This window comes from Salmo salar, chromosome ssa02 (genome assembly GCF_905237065.1).
Source record: "Salmo salar chromosome ssa02, Ssal_v3.1, whole genome shotgun sequence".
NCBI lineage: Eukaryota > Metazoa > Chordata > Actinopteri > Salmoniformes > Salmonidae > Salmo > Salmo salar.
Genome location: NC_059443.1, coordinates 91,589,187 through 91,613,715, shown reverse-complemented (window position 1 = coordinate 91,613,715; position 24,529 = coordinate 91,589,187). Strand labels below are relative to the sequence as shown.

The 24,529-nt window shown below is 41.5% G+C and overlaps 1 pseudogene; it reads left to right on the top strand.

Moving 5' to 3' along the window:
• The window catches only part of LOC123723920 (zinc finger protein 721-like), a 149,551-nt pseudogene extending 133,031 nt beyond the window's left edge, over window positions 1–16,520 (top strand).
• The last annotated feature ends 8,009 nt before the right edge of the window (window positions 16,521–24,529 follow it).

Sequence of the window (24,529 nt, the reverse complement as noted above, 5' to 3'; positions counted from 1 at the left end):
TTCTTCCTGAAGAATGGACTGGATTATGTGCTTTAGTCAGAGCAGTCCAACAGGTTACCATCATCAAAACACCACAGGAGGAGCATGTTAAAACTAGAACTAGGAGGGAGTATGAATCAGATCCTAGAGTGTACCTTGATTCAATTGGACAACCCAGAGGTGTGCCCAACGAGTTTAAGGCCAGAGATGAGATTAAATCTGGATTTGAATCTATATTTTTGTGGGTAACACCCAATAAGAATTTAGAGTGGATTAATTATATATACTATAACCAACAAAGATGTATTAATTATACTGACTCTGCCTTGACAGCCTTAGGAGAACAGGTAAAGGCCACAAGCCAGATGACATGGCAGAATAGGGAAGCTCTCAACTGGCTATTGGCAGAAAAGGGGGGAGTTTGTGTAATGTATGGAGATGCTTGTTGTACTTTTATTCCCAACAACACTGCACCTAATGGAACATTTTCCCTAGCTATGAATAAACTTAAAGGGTTAAGAGCAGAAGTAAAGGCGAATGCGGGGTTTGATTCTCATGCCTGGGATTGGTTGGACCTGGCTTTGGGAAAATGGGGTGCTATGTTTACTAGGCTGGCCATTATGATGGGTGGAGGTCTAGTAGCATTGGGCATTGTATTTTGCTGTGTGGTGCCTTTGGTTAAATCACTTGTGGTCAAAACCACTGTTAAAAACAGATGGCAGTACATGGAGCAGACCCTAGACATAAGAGGGGGTCAAGAAAGAAGTTTAAGGAACATATACTGGATCCACCTCTCATAATCAATCCTGTCCCTGGTAACCCTGGACATTATACGGACAAGTATGGAAAACCTTGCAATGCTGTTGGAGGACCCCTTGATTGCCCTTTTGGTAATCCTAACTGTCGTCATGGGGTAATTCTTGGGGGAGGTTATGAGTGCCATGATTGGCGTCCTGGTGGGTTTCCTGTGTATGCCAAAGACCCCGATTCGGATGAGATAGTGCTTGTCCATGTACACAAAAAATGTCTGCAACCCAGGCGTTGCAAGTGGTGCTCCCAAGAGGACAATGATGGACATTACCATCATCCTGAACCCTTATTCTGTGCAATGTGTCAAAGAGAGGATTGCCCTATATGTGGAAATAAGGAATGTGCCCCTATGACGTAAATTCTGGTATGACTTTGAACAAACCTTAAGTGTATGTCGTATTTTATGTTTGTTTTATGGTTTTCATACATATATAAATGTATGCATTTTCTTTTAAATTTAAGCCAGTTTTGCCTTCCTAAAATGAGGATCATTTATTACACGCTAGGTAACAGAAGGTATTCCGGTTACAAGTGTCTACGGACCATGCCCTTAATCTTCTAGCAGTAATGAGTGATGTATGCTTAATTTCTGTTAGAAAGGGGTCCGCGAGGAAGAATCGTGTTAGAGTGTCTCAATTTGGAATGTTGTCTGTAACTTTTATTTTTGCTCACTCAGGCCTTGTTCAGATTCATAGTAAGAATATTAACTTTAATTAGGTCTATTATGTTTATTATTCTTTTAAATTCTTGTTATATTCTATACTCTACATAACTGAGATAACCTCAGGCAAGGCTATGTACTACATGCTCATGCTTCTTCATAGTATACTAATTTGTTATGTGTATCCTCATTTACTATTTTAAGCCTGACTGGATCTTTTACTCCTACCCATGTTATTGGATTGGAGATGTTTGGTCCAGTATATGATTATGTTTTATCTGTTCACATTTCGTTCAACACACTTACTATTCTATGTATCTATTATTTTGCTTCCATCCTTATTGTCTCTAGTTTAATCAGGTTTGATGTGGGACTAATTAGTCCCAGAGGAGGGATTTATGTGGGAGACTGCTGAGGGAAAGAAATATAAATACATTAGCTAGCGAAAGAGGAGACTGGCAGCTGACCCTGAGTGGGGTTAACAGGTGGCCATACATCCCCAAGTAGGAACCACGCAACGGCCAGGCAAGCTGAATGTATGGCCATGACTAAATATATGCCAAGCGTAAGCATGCAAAGCATGCCTTATTTTCATATCCATATGAGGAGAATCTAGCCACCAAAATGTTAGAGCTAAAAGCAGATGAGGGCGTTATCCATTGGGTTGAAAGAAAATGGTGGCAGAACGCATGGTTTTACTTCATTTACATAAAGGGTGGACCTATGTATTGTATGTGCATAAAAGCAGAGCCGGGGCCTAAGGAAGGGAGTCGTTGTTCCGCGGACCGGCTCGGCTTTACTGCTCTGTATTAAAGTCTGTATTAAATTTACAAGTTCTTGTAAGAAGTGTTATTCTTAAGACAATTTTCCACCACACTAGCAGGCTGGTTAAGTTAGCATTAGCCTAGCTAACTTCTCCGACCATGCGGTCACTGAGCTACTCTCCTACTAAAGAAGATGAGGACATCACAGTGAAACAATATGTAGAGGGTGAGGCCGTTACTGTGAAAGAAGAAAAAGACGCGTTCAGAGTGAAAGAGGAGGAGGATGTCACAGTAAAACAAGAAGTAGAGGGTGAGGCCGTTACTGTGAAAGAAGAAAAAGACTCGTTCAGAGTGAAAGAGGAGGAGGATGCAGTTTATGGAGTGAAAGATGAGGAGGAGATGACTGTTATGTCGATAAAGGAGGAGGAAGAAACTGGATTTCTGGGCCCGGTTTTCCAAACGCAACTTAAGGCATCCAATGGTTCTAACGGTGAACTTAGCCATAAGATGGTTTTGAGAAACCGTTCCCCGATTAACACTAGTAAGTACTGTCTTAACAGAGGCACAAACTCTGCAGTTGTTGAACTGATGTTTGGTGTTAAAGGGGAAATATACAATCTCTACATCCATATTTGGACTTTTAAATTATTTATATATAGCCATTGATTCTTGAAGAATATAACACATGCCTCATGAGCTTAGTTTACCCCATCAGATCCCCAAATAAGCTTTTTTTTACTCCAACATCTAGAAACAATGTAAATCAACACTGTACAGCCTCAACATGGTTAAAACTGTAATGTTGATATCATGGATGGTCAGTCATTGCATCCATAGGTCTGTCTGCATTTGAAAGTAGTTACATTTCTCCAAACCCATCATCTTATTACCAAAACAGTGTTTGAACCGCAGATTGGTTGAGTGATTGCTGTGTGAGTTTTTTTAAACAGCAACAAAATGGCTGCCTAGAGACTTGGTTTGGTAAACAGCTGAGGGATGGGGGAAGGAGAAATGTAATCACTCTCAAATTGAAAGAGAAAGCTATTGTAGCAACCTTCAGGCTATCCCCTGAATTCACTACACTATGAATACAAAGACTGGCTGTCCATGATGTCATAATGATAGTTTAACCAGGTTTCTAGGCTAAATAGTATATTCTAGAATTCATCCATGATGTCATAATGATAGTTTAACCCGGTTTCTAGGCTTTATAGTATATTCTAGAATTCATCCATGATGTCATAATGATAGTTTAACCAGGTTTCTAGACTATATAGTATATTCTAGAATTACCAGTGTAGATTTCCTGTGGGGGTCAAATTATTACAGCTGTTGATAAGTCATTGTATAATATTCAGCCAATTTTTTCATGCCATTACATAAAAGGCGAAACATTCCTAGATTCAATTACATTCATGAATTGGTTTGAAACCTTTGTTTTAAACCCTTCTCAAAGTTGGTGCCTTGACGGATTTGTGAAAAACGGTTTGTCAAAAAACACTTATTTATATGTTACCTTTATTTAACCTGTCTGGGCAACGTGGGACATTTGCGTCCCACCCTAGTCAACAGCCAGTGGAATCGTGTCGCGCGAAATACAAATACCTCATAAATGCTATCACTTCAATTTCTCAAATATATGACTATTTTACACCATTTTATAGATACAACTCTCCTGAATCGAACCACGTTGTCCGATTTCAAAAAGGCTTTACAGCAAAAGCAAAACAGATTATGTTAGGAGAGTACCCTGCCAAAAATAATCACACTGCCATTTTCAAAGCAACTAGCATGCATCACAAATACCCCAAAACACAGCTAAATGCAGCGCTAACCTTTGACAATCTTCATCAGATGACACTCCTAGGACATCATGTTACACAATATATGCATATTTTGTTCGATAAAGTTCATATTTATATATAAAAACAGCATTTTACATCGGCGCGTGACGTTCAGAAAATATTTTCCCTCAAATGCTTCCGGTGAATCAAATATAATATTGTCATTCAAAGAATTATAGATTAACATCTCGTGAATGCAACCGCATTGCCAGATTTAAAAATAACTTTACTGGGAAATCACACTTTGCAATAAACGAGGTGCTATGCTCAGAAAAATAGGCTAGGCGATACAGGTTAGCGCTATCTTGGACTCATCTAAAATCAAATATACTATTGTAAATATTCACTTACCTTTGATTATCTTCATCAGAAGGCACTTCCAGAAATCCCAGGTCCACAACAAATGTAGTTTTGTTCGAAAAAGTTGATAATTTATGTCCCAATAGCTCCTTCTTGTTAGCGCGTTCCGAAGGCTACTCATAATTTACGAAGCGCGCGGGACTTGTCCTCACGAATGTGCAAAAAAAAATGTATTTACGTTCGTTCAAACATGTCAAACGTTGTATAACATAAATCTTTAGGGCCTTTTTCAATCAGAACTTCAAAAATATTCAAGGCGGACGATTGCATTGTCTTACTAAACGTTTCGGAGCGAGAGAGTACCCACGGGCACGCGCATCATAGTAGTAATGGCCCTCCCTCTATGACAAAATTTCCAGGCCTCTCGTTCGGTCAATTTTTACCGGAGAAGACTCAAACCACTTTGTAAAGACTGTTGACATCTAGTGGAAGCCTTAGGAAGTGCTAAATGAATCCTAACTCACGGTGTGTTTCATAGGCAAAGGGTTGAAAGTGATTCCACAAATCAGATTTCCACTTCCTGTTAGGGTTTGTCTCAGGGTTTTGACTGCCATATGAGTTCTGTTATACTCACAGACACCATTCAAACAGTTTTAGAAACTTCTGTGTTTTCTATCCAAATCTACTAATTATCTGCATATTCTTGTTTGTGGGTAAGAGTAGTAACCAGTTTAAATCGGGTACGTTTTTATCCGGCCGTGAAAATACTGCCCCTATCCCCAACAAGTTAACTGGGCAAGTCAGTTAAGAACAAATTCTTATTTCCAATGATGGCCTACCCCGGACAACGCTGGGCCAATTGTGCACCACCCTATGGGACTCCCAATCACGGCCGGTTGTGATACAGCCTGTAGTGACGCCTCAAGCACTGAGATGCAGTGTCTTAGACCGCTGTGCCACTCGGGAGCCCCAAAATCATGTTCTAGTGTTGTCCCCAACTAAAATATCTCTTGGTCAACCAAGAGTCATCTGTTCTTTCTACCAATCGCTCCATGTGTTTTAATAAAATCAACTATATGTACGTAACTTGTCTGATGCTGTAAGCATGCTGTTTGATTAAATAATTACAGATACACAAGTTACTCGAGGGAGCCAGTCACCAATTTAACCAAGAAAAACTCTTCCCTCCTCCTCCCCCCGCTGCTGCTGGACTTCGTAAATTCTGCCGTTTTGCTCCTGAAGATTTTTCAGTAATTGACTACACCAGAGGTCGTAAAACTTTTCCATTTAGAGTGACAATGTATCTTACCATTTCTACCGATCTGCGTGCCAGTTATGATTTTCATATGCATATTTTACTGGAACAGTTTAATTTAATTCATAATAGTATCTCAAAATCATTGTCTGTGATTAATCTACATTCTATCTTAATCTAAATGAAAATTATACAAATCTAAAAGTAACTTTTATTGCCATTGCCAACTATGTAAAAATAAACTTGAAACATTGTATCAACTATCAACTGGGTCCTCCGAAACTTGTGATAGCAAGCTTGCAACATTGTATAAAATATTCTCGGCCCTCAGTTTCCCGGCGCCAGTGAGTTCAGGACAGACACAGCTGTCGGCTATTTGTGCAAAGGAAAAGAAGTAATCAGGTATTTTATGACATTTCCACTGGATCAGAGCATAACATTTTTCCCTTTCATGCCGAGTGGAAATATTTTACGAAAATACTTTGAGGAACTATTGTCGTACGCAATTGATTTTGATTAGACTTTGTTTACTTGCTGTTTGAGGTGAAGGAAAAATTACTTTGAGAAGCTCCACAACTCATTAGTGGTGGTGCATTAAGACAATCAGAAATACTATCAGACATCCCCAAATGGGCACATTTATAGGCCTACATTTGCACACAGGCAAGGAAGACTAGTCCTACTTCTATATGCGTAATTAGGTGTGCGTCCTTACTCAACATTGACAGGAGTGTTTCAAGCAAAGACAATTAATAAATTGCGAGGTCGGGTCTGGGTGGTCTGCCAGGGTCCGTTTCATTTAGTGTCCGTTTGGGTCGGCATGGGAATTGATTGTCTATAGTATGTTGTACCGAAGTTGACCGACTGAAAGGGAACAGTAGTTATAGTCATAACGTTACGCTTGTCATATGATGAACTTCAACTTAAATACTGGATCTTGCTGTCGGACAGTTTTTTAAAAATTCTGAAATGCACTCGAATTATGTATCATTTAGTGGCTCCTTATGTTATGCTGGGAAAACAGTTTTCGTGGGCACAGAAATACTGAATAATTTCAGAGTTTGCTAAATCCAATGGTTTTTAACTGAGATTCATCTTGTAATCCTAGATGGCGTGTTGTAAATGTTATGTTTTTTTCGTCTTTTTTAAAATATATTGCAATATATTTAAATCTTTTTTTCCGTTTTTAAATTAAATATACCTTCCGGCAACCCGCCTCACCCATTATGATACGGATCTGCTATTTTTTAGGCCTTATAGCTAGAACCTCCATCAGCAGCTAACCAGCTAATTAGCTGGAAGCTATTTAGTCATTGTTAACCACTGCTAGATGTCTTTACCTTTTTAGCTCAGACACCAGCTGCTTTTAGCCTGGATAATACCTGCCAGTCTGCACAGCGCGATATCAACCCTGAGCATATCGAACTGTTTTTCTCCACTACATCACCGTATTCCTGCCGTAAGCTCTGGACCATTACACCGGATAATCGCAGCTAGCTAGCTGCTACCGAGTGACCTAGCCTCAAAGCTAGCCTTGAGCCCGGCCCATCTCCCGGCCTGCTCAGTGGACCCTAGGATCACTCAGCTACACAGCTGACGCCTCCCGGACTCTTCACTAAGACGACTAGAAGCCACTACATCACCGGATTCCTGCCGTAAGCTCTGGACCTTTGCACCGGAGTGGCTATAGTGGCTAACGCCCTTGTCCCGAAGCTAGCACCAGTTAGCCTCGAGCCGGGTGTATCTCCCGGCTAGCAAACAAAATTACTCCAGCTACAATACCTCTTTTGCCAATTGGCCTGGACCCTTTGTAAACATGGAGCCCCGCCGATCCATCACGACTGGTCTGTCGACGCAATTCCGTCTGATGTGCCTTCGGTGATGCCCTTGTCCCGAAGCTAGCACCAGTTAGCCTCGAGCCAGGCGCATCTCCCGGCTAGCGTAGTAACGGCTACCTAACGGCTTCCCTGGTTCATATATTCCTGTTCACTGGACCCTATGATCACTTGGCTACATAGCTGATGCCTGCTGGACTGTTCATTAATCACGGTACTCTGTTTTGTTTATCTGTTGGCCCCAGCCTCGAACTCAGGCCCTGTGTGTAGTTAACTGACCCTCTGCCCATTCATCACCATTTTACCTGTTGTTGTTGTCTTAGCTGATTAACTGTTGTCTTACCCGTTGTTGTCTTAGCTAGCTCTCCCAATCAACACCTGTGATTGCTTTTTGCCTCGCTTTATGTCTCTCTAATGTCAATATGCCTTGTATACTGTTGTTTAGGGTAGTTATCATTGTTTTATTTTACTGCGGAGCCCCTAGTCCCACTCAACATGCCTCAGAGAACTCTTTTGTCCCACCTCCCACACATGCGGTGACCTCACCTAGCATAACTGGTGCCTCCAGAGATGCAACCTCTCTTATCGTCACTCAACGCCTAGGTTTACCTCCACTGTACCCGCACCCTACCATACCCCTGTCTGTACATTAGGCCTTGAATCTATACTACCCAGAATTCTGCTCCTTTTATTTTCTGTTCACAACGCACTAGACGAGCAGTTCTGATAGCCTTTAGCCGTACCCTCATCCTACTCCTCTGTTCCTCGGGTGATGTAGAGGTTAACCCAGGCCCTGTGTGTCCCCAGGCGCTCTCATTTGTTGACTTCTGTAACCGTAAAAGCCTTGGTTTCATGCATGTTAACATCAGAAGCCTCCTCCCTAAGTTTGTTTGACTCACTGCTTTAGCACACTCCGCCAACCTTGATGTCCTTGCCGTGTCTGAATCCTGGCTTTGGAAGGCCACCAAAATTCTGAAATTTCCATCCCCAACTACAACATTTTCCGTCAAGATAGAACTGCCAAAGGGGGAGGAGTTGCAATCTACTGCAGAGATGGCTTGCAAAGTTCTGTCATACTTTCCAGGTCTATGCCCAAACAGTTCGAGCTTCTAATTTTAAAAATGAATCACTCCAGAAACAAGTCTCTCACTGTTGCCAGCTGTTATAGACCCACCTCAGCTCCCAGCTGTGCCCTGGACACCATATGTGAATCGATTGCCCCCCATCTATCTTCAGAGTTCGTTCTGTTAGGTGACCTAAACTGGGATATGCTTAACACCCCGGCCATCCTACAATCCAAGCTAGATGGGCACCCTCATAGATATTATCCTGACCAACTTGCCCTCCAAATACACCTCTGCTGTTTTCAATCAGGATCTCAGCGATCACTGCCTCATTGCCTGCATCTGTTATGTGTTCGTGGTCAAACGACCACCCCTCATCACTGTTAAACACTCCTGCGAGCAGGCCTTTCTAATCGACCTTGCCCGGGTATCCTGGAAGGACATTGACCTCATCCCGTCAGTATAGGATGCCTGGTTGTTCTTTAAAAGTAATTTCCTAAATAAGGATTTTCTTAAATTAGCATGCCCCTTTAAAAAATGTATAACTAAGAACAGATATAGCCCTTGGTTCACTCCAGACCTGACTGCCCTCGACCATTACAAAAACATCCTCTGGCGTACTGCACTAGCATCGAATAGTCCCCGCGATATGCAACTTTTCAGAGAAGTCCGGAACCAATACACACAGTCAGTTAGGAAAGCAAAGGCTTTTTCAAACAGAAATGTGCATCCCGTAGCTCTAACTCCAAAAAGTTTTGGGACACTGTAAAGTCCATGGAGACTAAGAGCACCTCCTCCCAGCTGCCAATCTGCACTGAGGCTAGGAAACACTGTCACCACCGATAAATCCACAATAATGGAGAATTTCAATAAGCTTTTCTCTACGGCTGGAGATGCTTTCCTCCTGGCTACCCCAACCCCGGCCAACAGCTCCGCACCCCCCGAAGCTACTTGCCCAAGCCTCCCCAGCTTCTCCTTCATCAAAATCCAGATAGGTGATGTTCTGAAAGAGCTGTAAAACCTGGACCCGTACAAATCAGCTGGGCTAGACAAGCTGGACCCTCTTTCTAAAATTATCTGCCGCCATTGTTGCAACCCCTATTACTAGACTGTTCAACCTTTCTTTCGTATAGTTCGAGATTCCTAAAAATCAGAAAGCTTCCGTGGTCAACCCCCTCTTCAAAGGGGGTGACACTCTAGACCCAAACTGTTACAGACCTATATCCATCCTGTCCTGCCTTTCTAAAGTCTTCGAAGCCAAGTTAATAAACAGATCACTGATTATTTCGAATCCCACCGTACCTTCTCCGCTGTGCAATCCGGTTTCCGAACTGATCATTGTTGCACCTCATCCACGCTCAAGGTACTAAACGATATCATAACCGCGATCGTTAAAAGACAGTACTGTGCAGCCGTCTTCATTGACCTGGCCTGTTGTCCGAACCTCTGGCAGTCTCTATGGGGGTACCACAGGATTCAAATCTCGGGCCGACTCTTTTCTCTGCATATATCAGCGATGTCGCTCTTGCTGCGTGTGATTCCTTGATTCACCTCTCCGCAGACGACACCATTCTGTATACATCTGGCCCTTCTTTGGAGACTGTGTTAACCTCTTGCTTCGAGATAGGATCCCGTTAACGGGATTGTTTGACAAAATAGCATGGTGTGAAATTTTAAAACAACAAAATTCTAATAATTTCAATTTTTTAAAACATACAACTATTTTACACCATTTTAAAGATACACTTCTCGTTAATGCAACCACAGTGTTCGATTTCAAAAAGGCTTTACAGCGAAAGCAATACATTACATTATGATAGGACACCACCAAAACAAGAAAAGCCACACAGCCATTTTCCTAGCAAGGAGATGCGTCACAAAAACCCGAAATACAGCTAAAATTAAGCACTAACCTTTGACGATCTTCATCAGATGACACTCATAGGACATCATGTTACAAAATACATGTATGTTTTGTTCGATCAAGTTCATATTTATATCCAAAAACAGCATTTTACATTGGCCCGTGATGTTCAGAAAATGTTCACACACAATGTGCACACATATTACAGAAATACTCGTCATAAACGTTGACAAATTACATAACAATTATTTAAAGAATTATAGATATACTACTTTTAATGCAACCGCTGTGTCAGATTTCAAAACAACTTTACGGGGAAAGCACATTGTTCAATATTCTGAGTACAGAGCTCAGCCATCAAAGCAAGCTATACAGTTACCCGCCAAGTCATGGCGTCTGCAAAACTTCAAAATAGTGTTATAAATCTTTCCTTACCTTTGCTGATCTTCGGCAGAATGCACTCGAAGGATTCCCACTTCCACAAGAAATGTTCATTTGTTCGATAAAGTCCATAATTTATGTCCAAATACCTCCGTTTTTTTGGCGCGTCCAGAACACTATTCCAAAGGCACGAGACGGGGGCGCAAATAAATAGACGAAAAGCTCAAAAGTTCCATTACAGTTTGTAGAAACATGTCAAACGATGTTTACAATCAATCTTTGGGGTATTTTTTAATGTAAAAAATGCGATAATTTTCCAACCGGACAATAGCGTATTCATTCCAGAAGGAAAAGAACGAAAGGCGCGCCTCACCAAGTCCCATGTCCTCAGACAGGCCACTCATTGACTGAGCTCCTGTTTTCTGCCTAGTAACAGGAGAAGGATGAAACCCCCATGTGGCTCAGTTGGTAGAGCATGGTGTTTGCAATGCCAGCATGGTGTGTGCAACGCCAGGGTTGTGGGTTCGATTCCCACGGGGGGCCAGTACAAAAAAAATGTATGTATTCACTACTGTAAGTCGCTCTGGATAAGAGCGTCTGCTAAATGACTAAAATGTAAATGTAAATGTAAACCAGTTTCTAAAGACTGTTGACAGCCAATGGAAGCCTTAGGAAGTGCAACATGACCCCTTAGACACTGTAGTTTTGATAGGAATTTAAAAGAAAAACTACAATTCTCAGATTTCCCACCTCCTGTTTGAATTTTTCTCAGGTTTTAGTAGATACAGTATGTAGATACAGTATGAGTTCTGTTATACTCACAGACATCATTCAAACAGTTTTAGAAACTTCAGAGTGTTTTCTATCCAAATCTACTAATAGTATGCATATCCTACCTTCTGAGTCTGAGTAGGAGGCAGTTTAATTTGGGTACGTTTTTCATCCGAACGTGAAAATACTGCCCCCTATCCCTAAGAGGTTTTAACAAACCTCCAAACGAGCTTCAATGCAATACAGCACTCTTTCGGTGGCCTCCAACTGCTATTAAATGCTAGTAAAACAAAATGCATGCTCTTCAACCGATCGCTGCCCGTACCAACCCGCCCGACTAGCATCACTACTCTGGACGGTTCTGACCTAGAATATGTGGACAACTACAAATACCTAGGTGTCTGGTTAGACTGTAAACTCTCCTTCCAGACTCATATTAAGCATCTCCAATCCAAAATTAAATCTAGAATCGGCTTCCTATTTCACAACAAACCCTCCTTCACTCACGCTGCCAAACATACCCTTGTAAAACTGACTATCCTACCCATCCTTGACTTCGGTGATGTCAGTTTCAAAATAGCCTCCAACACTCCAATCAGCAAACTGGATGCAGTCTATCACAGTGCCAACCGTTTTGTCACCAAAGCCCCATATAGCACCCACCACTGCGACCTGTATGCTCTCGTCGGCTGGCCCTCGCTACATATTCGTCGCCAAACCCACTGGCTCCAGGTCATCTACAAGTCTTTGCTAAGGTCGCCTTAACTCAGCTCACTGGTCACCATAGCAACACCAATCCATAGCATGCACTCCAGGAGGTATATCTCACTGGTCATCCCCAAAGCCAACACCTATTTTGGCTGACTTTCCTTCCAGTTCTCTGCTGCCAATCACTGGAACGAATTGCAAAAATTGCTGACTTTGGAGACTTATATCTCCCTCACTAACTTCAAGCATCAGCTATCTGAGCAGCTTACCGATCGCTGCAGCTGTACACAGCCCATCTGTAAATAGCCCATCCAACTGCCTACCTCATCCCCATGTTTTTATATACTTCTTTTGCTCTTTTGCATCCCAGTATCTCTACTTGCACATCATCATCTGCACATCCATCACTCCAGTGTTAATTTGCTACATTGTAATTACTTTGCTACTATGGCCTATTTATTGCCTTACCTCCTTACTCCATTTGCACACACTGTATATAGATTTTTCTGTTGTGTTATTGACTGTACATTTGTTTATCCCACGTGTAACTCTGTGTTTGTGTCGCACTGCTTTGCTTTATCTTGGCCAGGTCACAGTTGTAAATGAGAACTTGTTCTCAACTGGCCTACCTGGTTAAGTAAATAACTAAAATCTTAACTTTATTGACAACACCCAAATGGATACTGTCATTAACGCGGTTCTTCAATAATTACACATAATTCTTAATGCTTTAGGAAACATATTAAACAGGAGATTCAAATATCCTTACAATTATAATCCAAGGTAGTGTGAAATGTACTCATAAGCAACCTGGAAATGGATGTTACTCCCCTGAATTTCCCCCATTCACATTCAGAATACATTGTGAAAAACTAAAATCTTTGCTCACCATTTTTGCTCCAGGCAGATATAGTACATCCATAACTATCGCTTTCCTCATTAGCAGGGAGGAGTTTCTGCAATCAAATTGCCCTCGTGCTGCAATTTTAGCAAATACAGAAAGGGGCCTATATTGGAGACCAAAAGTTGTCTGGCACACTGCTTAGAGTTTCAACAACATGAATATCTTATTTCTAGCCTACAATCATCGATGTTACTAGTAATGTGAAAACAAGACAAAATATGACTATTCTTGCTCATTTTAAGGCAAATGTCAAATTTTTACATTCATTACAGATGTCAGTTGTTGTACAACATCATGGCTACGCTGTTGGCATCACCTTTTACAGTGGATTACCGCTGTTGTGGGCCTTTAATCATCTGTCTGACTTTGTTGTTCACACAGGAGTGAGACGGACCTACCGTGGGTCCTCTGGGGAGCCTCAACAACCTCATGATGCTGACAAGGCAGAGAAGAGTCTCTCCACATTAGAACACCTCAAGAAACACCCGCAGAGATCCACAGGGAAGAGAACTCACTGCTGCTCTGACTGTGGGAAGAGGTTTGTTTCTCCAGGACATTTAAAATCACACGAGAGAATACACACGGGGGAGAAACCTTATAGCTGTGCTCAATGTGGGAAGAGATGCACCCAGTCAACAGACCTTAAAAAACATGAGAGAATACATACAGGAGAGAAACCTTATAGGTGTGATCATTGTGGGAAGAGTTTTGTTCAATCTGGGAAGCTGACTGTACACATGAGAATACACACAGGAGAGAAGCCTTATACCTGTGATCAGTGTGGGAAGACATTTGTTCAATCTCACCAGCTGACATTACACCAGAGAATACACACAGGAGAGAAACCCTATTGCTGTGATCAATGTGGGAAGAGTTTTACAAGATCTTGTGAACTGACATTACACCAGAGAATACACACAGGAGAGAAATCTTATAGCTGTGATCAATGTGGGAAGAGTTTTGCTGCATCTAGCAATCTGACTGTACACCAGAGAAGACACACAGGAGAGAAACCTTATAGCTGTGATCAATGTGGGAAGAGTTTTACAGGATCTGGCAATCTGACAAGACACCAGAGAATACACACAGGAGAGAAGCCTTATAGCTGTGATCATTGTGTGAAGAGTTTTACTGCATCTAGCAATCTGACTCTACACCAGAGAATACACACAGGAGAGAAATCCTATAGCTGTGATCAATGTGGGAAGAGTTTTGGTCAATTTGGGCAGCTGACTGTACACCAGAGAACACACACAGGAGAGAAACCTTATAGCTGTGGTGAATGTGGGAAGACATTTGTTCAATCTCACCAGCTGACATTACACCAGAGAACACACACAGGAGAGAAACCTTTTAGCTGTGATCAATGTGGGAAACGTTTTGCTTCATCTAGCAATCTGACTCTACACCAGAGAATACACACAGGAGAGAAACCCTTTATCTGTGATCAATGTGGGAAGAGTTTTGCTGCATCTAGCAATCTGACACTACACCAGAGAATACACACAGGAGAGAAACCCTATTGCTGTGATCAATGTGGGAAGAGTTTTACAAGATCTAGCAAACTGACATTACACCAGAGAATACACACAGGAGAGAAACCTTTTAGCTGTGATCAATGTGGGAAGAGTTTTTGCTGCATCTAGCAATCTGACTCTACACCAGAGAATACACACAGGAGAGAAATCTTATAGCTGTGATCAATGTGGGAAGAGTTTTGGTCGATTTGGGCAGCTGACTGTACACCAGCGAACACACACAGGAGAGAAGCCTTATAGCTGTGATCAATGTGGGAAGAGTTTTGCTCAATCTGCACAGCTGACATTACACCAGAGAACACACACAGGAGAGAAACCTTTTAGCTGTGATCAATGTGGGAAGAGTTTTGCAGAATCTAGCAGTCTGACAAGACACCAGAGAATACACACAGGAGAGAAGCCCTATAGCTGTGATCAATGTGGGAAGAGTTTTTCTGCATCTAGCAATCTGACTCAACACCAGAGAATACACACAGGAGAGAAGCCTTATAGCTGTGATCAATGTGGGAAGAGTTTTGCTGCATCTAGCAATCTGACTCTACACCAGAGAATACACACAGGAGAGAAACCTTATAGCTGTGATCAATGTGGGAAGAGTTTTACAGAATCTGGCAGTCTGACAAGACACCAGAGAATACACACAGGAGAGAAGCCTTATAGCTGTGATCAATGTGGGAAGAGTTTTTCTGCATCTAGCAATCTGACTCAACACCAGAGAATACACACAGGAGAGAAACCCTATAGCTGTGATCAATGTGGGAAGAGTTTTGGTCAATTTGGGCAGCTGACTGTACACCAGAGAATACACACAGGAGAGAAGCCTTATAGCTGTGATCAATGTGGGAAGAGTTTTGCTGTATCTAGCAATCTGACTCTACACCAGAGAATACACACAGGAGAGAAACCTTATAGCTGTGATCAATGTGGGAAGAGTTTTACAGAATCTGGCAATCTGACAAGACACCAGAGAATACACACAGGAGAGAAGCCTTATAGCTGTGATCAATGTGGGAAGAGTTTTTCTGCATCTAGCAATCTGACTCAACACCAGAGAATACACACAGGAGAGAAATCCTATTGCTGTGATCAATGTGGGAAGAGTTTTATAAGATCTAGCAAACTGACATTACACCAGAGACTACACACAGGAGAGAAATCTTTTAGCTGTGATCAATGTGGGAAGAGTTTTGTTCATTCTGGGAGTCTGACTGTACACAGGAGAGAAACCCTATTGCTGTGATCAATGTGGGAAGAGTTTTATAAGATCTAGCAAACTGACATTACACCAGAGAATACACACAGGGGAGAAGCCTTATACATGTGATCAGTGTGGGAAGAGTTTTGCTGCATCTAGCAATCTGACTCTACACCAGAGAATACACACAGGAGAGAAATCTTATAGCTGTGATCAATGTGGGAAGAGTTTTGTTCATTCTGGGAATGTGACTGTACACCAGAGAATACACACAGGAGAGAAATCTTATAGCTGTGATCAATGTGGGAAGAGTTTTGTTCATTCTGGGAATCTGACTGTACACAAGAGAACACATAGAGGAGAGAAACCTCTTAGCTCTGCCCAGAGATAATCTGATAAAAGATCTCTGATCAAATATCAGAAAATACATGGAGTTGTTTCATGATATCAATAAATAAACTTCACAATGTAGAATGTTAACACATTGTAGTAGGACAATGTAGACACCTAAACGTTTGCCCCTTCATCAATTGATTTCAACATGATATGGATATTAGCCTTGGGGAAAATCCAGGCTCTGAAAGGGTTGTTACACTTACCACGTTGGTGACCCACTTGAATCAAAATGCAACACTTCAAAATGTAGCTAGCTGTTTTCTACAAGTTGTCCTCTAACAAGTGATGTACACATTGTTCCCAGATTCCGTGTGGTTTTTGAGCTGTTAGTTTTAACAGGACGTGCAACTTCATCTCCCTCCTGTCACAGAAATGATTTTAGCATGATATCGATGAATAAGTGTTGTGTTCCTTTGTTTAGCGACCCCTACATTTAAATGCGTCACTCCAAAATGTAGCTGACTGTCTTCTGCAGGTTGTCCTCTAACCAGTGAGGTAAAAATATATCTCCCATTTCCATGTGTTTTTTTATTTGTGTTAGTTTCAACAACAGTACAACCTGATTTCCCCCCTGACTATATCAGTGATTTATTGCTACTTGTCAAAACAAGTGTTTTTGGTGCTTGTGCAGTTTATAAGAAGCTTGTTTAATAAAATACAAGTAATATGATTATTGTGGCAGATGTTTGTGTATATTGTACATTTTATGTTTAGGTTTTCAATATATCACAAACTGTTTCTGCATTTTGGTTTTTGATTTGGACACCCCACCAGACATTATTTCCTAAAGGACTTAATGATGAAATGCCTATGTATTTTATGTTGTGATTCTGAACTTGAATTATTTCCCTATTTAAGATAATTCTGATGCTTTTCGTACGATGTACCCAATGATTAATGAAAACTTGTCCTCATTGTGGTTTTATTTAATGCGTCTTATTTATACACTGTAGTGTTTGTGAAATGCTTGTTATGTTTGGTAGCACTTATTTATTTGTCCTTTGCCTCCAACCCCTTTCCATGCATGGAAAATATCCCACCTAGCAAAATGTAATTGAAAAGATGTTGAAAATAAGACTATGCCCAACATCCAATACACATTCAGTTTTAGTTGAAAGTGAAAGTTGAGAAGATGTCGTTTTTTCATTGACTTGAAAACAACTTAAATTCAACGTACTTGCAGCCTATACACATGGACTCAGTATAATAAATTGGTCTATAATCAATTGTATTAACAATCCTACATCACTCCAGCATTTATTGACAACATTCAAGTGCTAATTGTCTTTATTCCACTACTGAAGAAGCAGGACTCAAATCACCTCATATTTCAAACATTCAGCCTGACAAAAGATACATGTTTTATTATTTTATGCCTCACCATTAAGTTAATTATTGCCAATACATATTAACAAAGGGGTGTACATTTGGTTTGATATTTCATATTTACAATTAATGTAGCATTTAGTAATCAATGATTTATGCAACCAACTGACCATTTTTGGGTACAATTATATTGACGTAATATCAGGGATCATTTTATAATGTCATTTTAGAATATCTGTGTTCATTCTCAGATGTGCCAACCCAAATGTACTAGAGCATGACATTGGGGACTGGGCCCCGATCCAACAACATGCCTATCTAGTGAACCCTGAAAAGGTAGAGAAGCTGAGGTGGAAAGTTACTACGGATATTGCCAGAGTTTCCTCTTGAAATCAGAAATGTCCGTTTTAAGGGCAACTTGGTTGCTGATTGTCTCAGGGGTGGGCAGTCAAAAATGTTTTGTGTTTAGCCATTGCGTTGCCATGGATCCCAATTTATTTTGACTGCACGTTTTTCCGTATTGGAGATGAGTTTTGTTTGGGCTCGTTCCAAGTGGACGAGAGTTCTAGAAGCTAGTGAGTTTTAGGAAGACGAGAGTTCTAGAAGCTAGTGGGTTTTAGGAAGACGAGAGTTCTAGAAGCTAGTGAGTTTTAGGAAGACGAGAGTTCTAGAAGCTAGTGAGTTTTAGGAAGACGAGAGTTCTAGAAGCTAGTGGGTTTTAGGAAGACGACAGTTCTAGAAGCTAGTGGGTTTTAGGAAGACGAGAGTTCTAGAAGCTAGTGAGTTTTAGGAAGACGAGAGTTCTAGAAGCTAGTGAGTTTTAGGAAGACGAGAGTTCTAGAAGCTAGTAAGTTTTAGGAAGACGAGAGTTCTAGAAGCTAGTGGGTTTTAGGAAGACGAGAGTTCTAGAAGCTAGTGAGTTTTAGGAAGACGAGAGTTCTAGAAGCTAGAATTTTAGGATTCTATAGAAAGAAAAAGGATAAAAAAAATTATACGTGTAATAAATAAATATTATTTTGTTTTCTTGTTTTTATTTGTTGATTGTATATTATTATTTAGAAATGTGTTTTTTCTTGTTTTTAATTGTTGACAGCCAGTAGACACCATGTTTATATTCGTGAAGGTGAAGCTTTGTAGATGATTATAATGTGAAATGGAAGTTGTAGAGATACTCTGAATGATTGGCTATGAAAAGCCAACTGACATTTACTCCTGAGGTGCTGACTTTTTGCACCCTCGACAACCACTGTGATTATTATTATTTGACCCTGCTGGTCATCTATGAACATTTAAACATCTTGGCCATGTTCTGTTCTAATCTCCACCCGGCACAGCCAGAAGAGGACTGGCCACCCCTCATAGCCTGGTTCCTCTCTAGGTTTCTTCCTAGGTTTTGGCCTTTCTAGGGAGTTTTTCCTAGGGAGTTTTTCCTAGCCACCGTGCTTCTACACCTGCATTGTTTGTTGTTTGGGGTTTTAGGCTGGGTTTCTGTACAGTACTTTGAGATATCAGCTGATGTAAGAAGGGCTATATAAATACATTTGATCTGAATTGATTGATTGTACAACTGAATGCATTCAACTGAAATGTGTCTTGGGTACATATTGGTGTCACCTCGTTAGTCAGTATGTGTTACACCTGTGCTGGCGTTTCACCTGAGCTGGTCCAGGTTCTATTTAAGAGTGTCTGGCCCAGTGCTCCAGTTGTCTTGATAGATGTGGAGAGTCAACACCTTTAGTTGCTCCACCTTTTTGGTTTGCTTCCTGTCTTTAAGTTTGGTGTGGGTTTTTCTTTTGTTTTCCTCTTCTTGGGCAGATTTAGTGGGTCTCATGATGGGTGTCTTTTAGGTCCCAGTTGTTGTTACTAGTCAACTTTCAGTGGACACTGAGAGCAAAACTACAAGATTATGTTATAATACTTTTATTGCATCAAATGGTTGTTTAATGCAACAGAATAGAGGGTTCTTAGAACTATTGTGTCTGTGTGTTCTACTGAGGATGGGCCTCTGGGATAAAACACTGACAGGATATTTACAATGTCTTTTGGGTGATAAAACCTAAAGAGACCACATTCCACAGCATGAGTTAATGTTTCTGTTCTATATGGTACCAGGGAGAGATGACCCCAGGGCCAGACCCTGGTCTCTACACAAAGAGTACTGTTTTTACAGCAGATACTTATTATTCTCAGCAGACAGTATCTTTCATACAAATCTTAACCTTGTTACCCGTTCTATACATCTGTTGTTCGTCATGTAGATTGAAAGGGGTGTATCTTGGCAGTAAAAGACCTTTGTACTTTTGTCTCGGGGCTCTCAATGAATCATCTGGTGGTGATTCGTCGACCAGCCATCATTATCGTAGAGCACTCAATTGATATGTGTGTGTTGTATTGACCTGCTGCCTTATTAATATGTGAATAAAGATTTAGTTTCAGAATAACTCTGACTTGTGTGACAAGTTTGTCTCTTCATTTGTTATGAAAGAAATTAACCACATTTGTGGATGTTAAAACCGCTCCTGATGACCTGGGTAAGTGGTGCTCCAGGGATCCCTCAAACTTGTTCTCAGGGAGACCACACTTTGGGAATGGAGCAGATAGACCCACCTTTGACCTGAGAGACAGCGAGCTGAGTGGATACATCTCAAACCTAGTAAAAAAAAAAAGAGGTTAGAGAAACACGCAAAGTGTAGTTTTTAGAAAAGCCTCGTAGGCTCTGAGTGTGTATTCCTGTGTGGAGGTATAAACAGGGCCCAGTAAGGAGGCTCTGAGTGTGTATTCCTGTGTAGAGGTGTAAACAGGGAGGCTCTGAGGCTGAGTCAGCTATCTGTGTGAACTGGATGAAAACTAGAATCTGTGTTTACTAGTTAAGACCATTTATGATATAGTATAAGATAGTAAGGTGCACCTAAAATTGTTTTATATCTGGACCCCATTTTAGAATTATTGAAAGATGTAAATGTATGAGTTACATTATCCTAGGAACTAACCATGACATAGAAATGTGAAAATATTCCTGCAGGTTAAAATATTGTTGAAAAACAACTAATTGATTAGGTATGTTTGAGAATAGCATTGTGTGACTGTGATTGGGAGTTTGTGATTGGGACGTGATATGGAGTGACTGTGATATGGGAGTTGTGTGAATGAAATAGTCTAATCTGTCGTAAGAAAAGATTGAAATGAGAGGAGGGGATGGGATGGTCATTGTCTGGGAAACAAAAGTTTATTTTTGGTTCTGCTGGGAGTATGTTTGGAGAGCTGCTTCGTAGCTATGGAGAGTCCTTGAAAAAGCAAATTGAATGGTTGTCATGACTACCTGAGAATTTCTTACGTTTTATATGGATTCTGTGAATATATTAAAATATGATGAATTGTATGTGTGTATAATATATATATGCCCTGGTAACTTCACCCCAACTTCTCTTATCTCCAGAACACATTAACTAAAGAACATAAGTGTTTTTCTGAAATTTTGGGGAAATTTAAGGGAAAATAAAAATACAGCCGTAGCAGAGCCCCAAGTCCCACGGGGACGTCCTCGAGGGCCTGGATGTTCTCCCCATCAAAGGCCAGCGGGATTTCACTCTCATGGTGAAATGGGTTTCCACCGATGTGCAGTAAAGGAGTGAAGAGCGGTGAAATCTGTGTCAACAAAAGTAAGAAAAGATGAATATACATACAATTAACAAAGAACAGAACAAATGTTCAGCTGTAGTTTTATATAAGCATGCACACCTATGTTTATGAAGAAACAGATGATTGGTGCATAGGCATACCTTGTCACGGACATAAAGGCCACTCGGGTCCTCATTGAAGAGGTAGGGCAAGAGCAGAATCGCTGCTGTGGTCTCCAGTCCTAGTAAAGTAAAGCATTGATCTCACTACACTTGCTCATTTTATTACAAAATACATTAGAGAAAGGGAAGGAATAAGAGCTGTTGTTGGCTTTATGGAAACGATATACAATATATGGTAAAGAATATAGTTGAGGAAATAATCCCAACCTAGTTGTGCCTAGTTAGGACATAACGTTAGCTAGCTAGCTAACGGTACTGTACTGTAGCTCATACAACGCCGACGGTCAAACCCGGCTTTCTAATATTTACGTTCATTAACTATAGTAACGTTATGGAAGATATTCACAGAAAACCATCATTGTCTTCGTTATTCATTATTAGTATGTTATATTATTATAATAAATTATTTCGAGACATATTCAGAGTCAAACATCAACCCAACTTAACCTTTTTAACTGTTGTCGCATCCAAACTTGTCACCATCGTTTTCAGTTGTAATTGCGAAGTTCCCGGAAGAAGTCCAGCAACAACGGAGGTTCCTCGATGAACCCACCTTCTAACAAGTTCTTTGAAGAACATTTTGGGGCTGTTTTTCATTGACCAAGAACCCTACGGTTCTTAGGGGATCTGAGAACAACTCCAGTTGAACCCTTCATTTTTAGAGTTGTAATCGGCTCTATTTACTCTCAGATTCAAACATGATGATTAGCATCAACGATCAAGTCAGCTGCTGCTGCTCCAATACAGTATGTGGTGAGACGGTGAACTGATGTTGAACCGGGCAGTCAGCTGCTGCTGCTCCAATACAGTATGAGGTGAGACGGTGAACTGGGCAGTCAGCTGCTGCTGCTCCAATACAGTATGAGGTGAGACGGTGAACCGGGCAGTCAGCTGCTGCTGCTCCAATACAGTATGGGGTGAGACGGTGAACTGGGCAGTCAGCTGCTGCTGCTCCAATACAGTATGAGGTGAGACGGTGAACTGATGTTGAACCGGGCAGTCAGCTGCTGCTGCTCCAATACAGTATGAGGTGAGACGGTGAACTGGGCAGTCAGCTGCTGCTGCTCCAATACAGTATGAGGTGAGACGGTGAACTGATGTTGAACTGGGCAGTCAGCTGCTGCTGCTCCAATACAGTATGAGGTGAGACGGTGAACTGATGTTGAACTGGGCAGTCAGCTGCTGCTGCTCCAATACAGTATGAGGTGAGACGGTGAACTGATGTTGAACTGGGCAGTCACTCATTCATTCTGTACTATGAGTCTATCAAATCAAATTGAATTTTACCTTACAGTGAAATGCTTATTTACAAGCCGCTAACCAACAATGCAGTTATAAAAAGTACAAATAAGAATAATAAATAAAAGGAACAAGTAATTAAAGAGCAGAAGTTAAATAACAATAGCTAGACTATATACAGGGGGTACCGGTACAGAGTCAATGTGTGGGGGCACCGGTTAGTCGAGGTAATATGTACATGTAGGTAGAGTTATTAAAGTGACTATGCATAGATGATAACAGAGTGTGTGTGTGGGGGGGCTTCCTCTGACACCGCCTGGTAAAGAGGTCCTGTATGGCAGGAATCTTGGCCCCAGTGATGTACTGGGCTGTATGCACTACCCTCTGTAGTGCCTTGTGGTCGGAGGCAGAGCAGTTGCCATACCAGGCAGGGATGCAACCAGTCAGAATGCTCTCGATTGTGCAGCTGTAGAAGCTTTTGAGGATCTGAGGACCCATGCTAAATCTTTTCAGTCTCCTGAGGGGGAATAGGTTTTGTTGTGCCCTCTTCACGACTGTCTTGGTGTGTTTGGACCATGATAGTTTGTTAGTGATGTGGACACCAGGGAACTTGAAGCTCTCAACCTGCTTCACTACAGCCCCGTCGATGAGAATGGGGGCGTGCTCAGTCTTCTTTTCCTGTAGTCCACAATCATCTCCTTAGTCTTGATCACGTTGAGGGAGAGGTTGTTTTTCTGGCACCACACGGCCAGGTCTCTGACCTCCCTATAGGCTGTCTCGTCGTTGTTGGTGATCAGGCCTACCACTGTTGTGGCATCGGCAAACTTAATAATGGTGTTGGAGTCGTGCCTGGCTGTGCAGTCATGAGTGAACAGGGAGTACAGGAGGGGGCTGAGCACGCACCCCTGAGGAGCCCCTGTGTTGAGGATCAGTGTGGCGGATGTGTTGTTACCTACCCTTAAAAAACATGAGCTGGCCACACCCAGAAAAATAGTTTGTGTGGAGGTGCTGACTAACTGCAAATAAACTATAAACTATCAAAATAAAGAAAGTCGCACACTCCATATATAAACTCCCAGTAATTTACAGTGCCTTGCGAAAGTATTCGGCCCCCTTGAACTTTTCGACCTTTTGCCACATTTCAGGCTTCAAACATAAAGATATAAAACTGAAAGATCTCTGCATGATCCAATGTTGACCTAAATGACTAATGATGATAAATAGAATCCACCTGTGTGTAATCAAGTCTCCGTATAAATGCACCTGCTCTGTGATAGTCTCAGAGGTCCGTTTAAAGCGCAGAGAGCATCATGAAGAACAAGGAACACACCAGGCAGGTCCGAGATACTGTTGTGGAGAAGTTTAAAGCCGGATTTGGATACAAAAAGATTTCCCAAGCTTTAAACATCCCAAGGAGCACTGTGCAAGCGATAATATTGAAATGGAAGGGGTATCAGACCACTGCAAATCTACGAAGACCCGGCCGTCCCTCTAAACTTTCAGCTCATACAAGGAGAAGACTGATCAGAGATGCAGCCAAGAGGCCCATGATCACTCTGGATGAACTGCAGAGATCTACAGCTGAGGTGGGAGACTCTGTCCATAGGACAACAATCAGTCGTATACTGCACAAATCTGGCCTTTATGGAAGAGTGGCAAGAAGAAAGCCATTTCTTAAAGATATCCATAAAAAGTGTCGTTTAAAGTTTGCCACTAGCCACCTGGGAGACACACCAAACATGTGGAAGAAGGTGCTCTGGTCAGATGAAACCAAAATCAAACTTTTTTTGGCAACAATGCAAAACGTTATGTTTGGCGTAAAAGCAACACAGCTCATCACCCTGAACACACCATCCCCACTGTCAAACATGGTGGTGGCAGCATCATGGTTTGGG